Source organism: Pleurodeles waltl, chromosome 12 (genome assembly GCF_031143425.1).
Source record: "Pleurodeles waltl isolate 20211129_DDA chromosome 12, aPleWal1.hap1.20221129, whole genome shotgun sequence".
NCBI lineage: Eukaryota > Metazoa > Chordata > Amphibia > Caudata > Salamandridae > Pleurodeles > Pleurodeles waltl.
Genome location: NC_090451.1, coordinates 381,330,638 through 381,336,637, shown reverse-complemented (window position 1 = coordinate 381,336,637; position 6,000 = coordinate 381,330,638).

The following is a 6,000-nucleotide window of genomic DNA, read 5'->3' as shown; positions in this document are numbered from 1 at the left end:
TTGATCCAAGGTTCCAGAAGCTCTGAGTTGCTACTTGGGAGTTGAGAGTACAATTCCCAGAATGCACCTGGTCAGAATCCTCAAATGGCCACTGGACTCTGGTCAGCTGGGCTCTTCTTGCAGGACGTGATGCAGGGACACTAGGCAGCTCCTTTGTACCTGTAGCTTACAGGAAACCCACTCCTGGAGATGCAGAAGCAAGGCAAAGTCCTTTTCTTGTTGAAGCCCAGTGCAGCTGGTGCAGTCCTTGTGAGGGTGGTGTCCAGGTGCAGGCCATGGGTCCAGCAGGGCAGTCCTTCTTCTCCAGAATATTCTTCCAGAAGGGACCTGAGGTGTGGGTACAACTATGCCTAATTTATTATTGCTCCTGGGGTGAAAAGCAGGGGCGTTACTGTCCAAACACGGGCAGGCTCCTTCCCCCTTTGATGAGCACTTCCTGGGAAGTGTGGCAAAAATCAATCCCATTCTTCAAAAATCTAAAATGACTAAAACTGATTTTTTGAGGTTAGATCTGGTTGAGCCCACCCACTGGTGTGGCTAAAAATCCAAAACGCGCCCCTCTACTGCCCTCTCCTAATCTAATCGAAGGCACTCAATTGTCTGGGTTTGCAGGAAATGGGGGAGGTCCTGAGCTGCTCCAAATGTCCTTCCTGCTCTCCCCACCCTGTTTCACCATCTGGTGAGGCAGAACTCCTCCCCAGGCACATCCTTTGTATTCAGCCCAGACCACTTCACACCTCATCAAGGCAGCCTGGTCAGGCTGCCAGAGGCTGGCCTATCAGAGAAGGGCACTACAGAGCTGAAACTGGCAACTTTCACGCAGAGTTCTAAAACTCTTTACCTAAACTAGTTTTATTAAATCCAACAATGACAAGTTGTGGGATTTGTTATAACAATTTATTTGATACCAAACTCAAGGTATTTGGCACTTATGGGAACTTTATTAATTAAAATAAGGTCTCCCCATTTTAGCCTATGGAAGCCATTCGCTACAGTGAGGGAAAACAAAATTGGCTATTTTACCTCACCAGGGTTTATAAAACATTTTTTATAAGATCTCTGCTTATAGTTACATGGCACCCAACCCTAGGGGCACATAGGGCACACCTTAGGTGTGGCCTATGAGGAAAAATAAGGTAGTTTAAGACTTTAGAAGTACTTTTAATTCCAAAGTTGAATTTTCATATAAATGTAGTTTAAAAGTAGCCAGCTAGGCAGGCCTGCCTTTAAAATGACGCTGGGCACCTCAGCAGTGCACCTATGGGAGCACTACTTATGTTGGGGTCCCTAAATCTACATGCCCTACCATATACTAGTGACATATAGGTAGGTTGACATAGCCAACTATAATTAGCCTAATTTATATTCTCATTTTACACAGAGTACAGTTAGCAGTACTCAGGACATCAGAGCCAGGAAAACACCAGGAAAAAGTGGGGGGGCTGTGCAATCAGGCCTGTTTTCTCACACTCTAAGAAACAGCTTTTTGACCACCAAGGTCTTGATCATGGCTGTTAGCACATTTTTATTCTCTAACTTTAATAGTTGTTTTATCCCAAATGCATCATGGTGCATGTTGTTTTACCAGACCAGTTCCTCAATTTAAAAAAGCTGTGCCTCCTTGACCATTTGCCCGGTTCATGATATATCAAACACCACGTGTATATATATATATTTATATATATATATATATATATATATATATAAATATGTAACTATATGTATATATATATATATATATATATGTAACTATATGTATATATATATATATATATATATATAGATATAGATATATATATATATATATATACTAACACCCTTGCCGTGCACAGATTTCTTATCAATAATGCACAAGTTATAGTTACCTTAGGGCGTCAGTTCTAGTTACTTGAAATAACTCTATCGATAACTGCTGAATTTCTAAGGTTTTGTACGAGTAAATGCAGAACCTAACTATAACGTCCAAGGAACCTTGGTTTTCAAAGTGAATTTCTATTTTTTTATTCTTTTTATTTCCTAACTATATCGTCTCTGTAACCTTTGTTTTTTTCAGTGAATTTCTATGTTTTTTATGTAAAGTAATTTTCATCCCTATATGTTATTCCAACCACCGCCGGGCAAGGCCTTTGGCTGCAGGGGGAGTGCCCAGCATACAATTGTATGATTGCCCCGGGGAGGTGGCAGTCCCCAGGGCTGCAATGGGACGCATGCCCCCCTGCATTCCTAAACTATTTAGATCTGGGGAGGTGGTGATTCCTGGGGCTGTGGGGGGGGGTTGTGCTCCCCCACACACAATTGTATGTTTGCCCTGCGGAGGTGGCAGTCCCCAAGGCTGTGGGGGCTATGTGGCCTCTTGATTCATTTACAATTAAAGTCCCCGGGAAGGTGGCAGTCCCTTGGGCTGCAGGGGGCCGAGCAGCACCCCTGCACTAATTTTGTTTAAAGCACTATGGAGGTGGCAGTCCCCAAGGCTATGGGGGGCCATACAGCCGCCAAGCACTCAATTTAATAGTCGCCCACTTTAAATCATTATGTTGCCCAGGGAGGTGGTGGTGTTTGAGACATGGGGGTCCACACACCAGACCCACATTTTACCTTGTGATCATCGCGGAGACGTGGTGGTCCTCAGGGCTTATAGCAGCCCTAGGAGGGGGTGCCCTGAGTGTCCCCTACCTTTCTAAAGCACCTAATGCCCCTTGGACCTGGCCCACCTGGTGGCTAAGTAAAAAAAAAAAAGGATGGCCTTGGCGGGATCCCTGAGGGAAACCTAGTCCAAGGCTAGAGGCTCAGGGTATCCCTACACTGACCCTTTTCTCATTTTTTCACTTTTTTTTGTGGGACTCGGCTGAAGTGGGAGATTCCAGCCAGATGACCACGACTGTATGCTGATTGCCATGTTGCAGAGGTTCTCATTATCCTAATGCATCCATGTCACCTTCAAGAAACACACCAAGCACCACCGCCCCCAACAACTACCTCACCGCTGCTGGAGCAAAGTCACCGCAGAACAACTCAACAATACCCTTGCCCAGAACCCCCCCCACCGATCCCACCGACCCAGACACCGCCGCTCTCAACCTCAGACAGTGGATCACCAACTGGGCCAACTCTCAAGCGCCACTCAAGAACCCTCCCAACAACTAAACCGGCAAAAAAGCCACCTGGTTCACCAACGAGTTCCAAGCTTCCAAACGCTACTGCCGTAAACTAAAAAAGAAATGGCTCCACGAACGCACCCCAGACAACCACACAGCTCTCAAGGACGCCTCCCGCAGGCACCACAAACTCATCAGAACAACCAAGAGATCCTCCTTCAAAGACCGCCTGGATAACAACGCACATGACAGCAAATAGCTCTTCAACATCGTGAAAGAACTCTCCAACCCAAGCACCAACGTCAACGACGTCCCACCATCACAAGCACTCTGCGTTTCCCTGGCCACCTATTTCCTCCAGAAAATCACCGACATCCACAACAGCTTCCCCACCACAACCACGCCAGACCCCATCCCCGCTAGCACCACCCGCACCAACCACCTGGCTTCCTGGACCAACATCAACAACACAGAGACACTCAAGATCATGAACTCCATCCACTCAGGATCTCCATCAGACCCATGCCCTCACCACATATACGACAAAGCTGACGCAATCATCGCCCCCCAACTACAGAAGGTCATCAACATCTCCTTCGAAACAGCAACTTTCCTGGAAAGCTGGAAGCATGCCGAAATCCACGCCCTCCTGAAAAAGCCCAAAGCTGACACTAAAGATCTCAAAAACTTCTGTCTCATCTCTCTGCTCCCATTCCCGGCAAAGGTCATCGAAAAAATCGCCAATACGCAACTGACCCACCACCTCAAAGACAACAACATCCTGGACCCCTCTCGGTCAGGGTTCAGCCGAAACCACAGCACCGAGACCGCCCTCCTAGCTGCCACAGACGACATCAGATGCCAACTGGACAACGGAGAAACATCAGCCCTCATCCTCCTGGACCTATCGCCGCCTTCGACATAGTCTGCCACCACACCCTGATAGCCCGCCTCTTCGAAGCCGGAATACAAGACAAAGCCCTCGACTGGATCGCTTCCTTCCTCCACGGCCGAACCCAAAGTGTACGCCTCCCCCCCTTCCGATCCAAAGCCACTGACATCATCTGTGCCGTTCCCCAGGGCTCCTCCCACAGCCCGACACTGTTCAATATCTACATGGCCCCCCTCGCACAAATGGCCCGCCAATATGACCTCAACATCATCTCCTATGCCGATGACACACAGCTCATCCTCTCCCTCACCAAAGAGCCGCACACCACCAAAACCAACCTCCACGAGGGCATGAAGGCCATCGCCGAATGGATGAGAAACAGCCCGCTGAAGCTGAATTCAGACAAGACAGAAGTCCTCATCCTCGGACCCTCCCCCTCAGCCTGGGACAACTCGTGGTGGCCGACCACACTGGGAACTCCCCCACTCCCACCAACCATGCACGCAACCTAGGCTTCATCCTCGACTCCTCCCTCTCCATGTCCAAACAGGTCAACGCAGTCTCCTCAACCTGCTACAACACCCTCCACATGCTCTGCAGGATCTACAAGTGGATCCCGACCGAAACTAAAAGAACCGTGACACAGGCCCTCGTCAGCAGCAAGCTGGACTACGGCAACGCACTCTACACAGGCATCCCTGCCAAACACCTACGATGCCTTCAGCGCATCCAAAATGCCTCCGCCCGACTGATCCTCTACGTAGCCCGCCGCAACCACATCTCCCACCACCTGAGAGACCTACACTGGCTCCCCGTAAACAAGAGGATCACCTTCAAGCTACTCACCCACGCACACAAGGCCCTCCACAACACCGGCCCTGCCTACCTCAACAGCAGGCTCAGCTTCCACACCCCCACCCGCCAGCTCCGATTCTCTAACCTCGCCTTAGCCGCCATCCCCCTCATTCAGTGAAAGACCTTCAGCAGCAGATCCTTCTCTTACCTCGCCGCCAAGACCTGGAACTCCCTCCCCACCAACCTATGCCAGACCCAACACCTCCTCGCATTCAGAAGACTCCCCAAAACTTGGCCCTTAGACCAGTAGCAGCACCCCCCCAGCGCCTTGAAACCCTCAGGGGTACGTAGTGCGCTTTATAAATTCTCTGATTGATTGATTGATTGATGAGACTACTGGATTTGGCAGAATCACCTGTACTGCGGGGGACTGAGTCTGATCTTGCACCATGTGACACCTGTCAGCCTAATCCAGGTTTGTTCCAGCTAACAAGCAGTGTCTCATCTCCACCCAAGAGCATGGATGATTAGGCCAATTGGGCGCAGGACATATATAACTCCTCAGGGGAATCGTAGTCACTCAGATCTCATCCGTTTCACTCAATTACATTAGTCTAACATATGCAAGGACAATCAGAAGCAGAGTATAGTTCAATAAGGTTTTATTGAAGTAACTGCATATTTGATGATAAAGCATGCATTGCAATAACTTGGATGATGAAGCACAATAAGATTAAAATTGTGACAAGAAGAGTAAAACACAAGAATAATGCTACCATATTGTCACTAAGGTTTGTAGAGATAGTTCCTACCTAAGCTATGTTAGAGCACAGCATGTTAAGCTCTAATTCTGCCTTTTAGGTTCCCCCTGGGAAGACATCATCCCTCATACCTGAGCAAAAGGCCTGTAGTCTACACAAAACCACTGTAGCAAAACAATCAGCTGAAGTCCCGAGATGGCTGCCAACACTTCCTGGTTGAAGTGCTGGCAGCCAATCAAATATCAGCACGGGAACAGTTTGATCCGCGGAGGATCTGCATCCATAGATATCTATATATTTTAAACTCTAATTTCCCTAAAACTACTGAAGGGATTTAGACCAAATCACAAAGAGTACCCTTTATGTGCCAAGAGCTAGCTTTCTGCCAATTGTGATGTAATTCCATTCAGCAATTTGGGCTACAGTACTGTTCAAAAATTTCAAAAAATCCTATTGA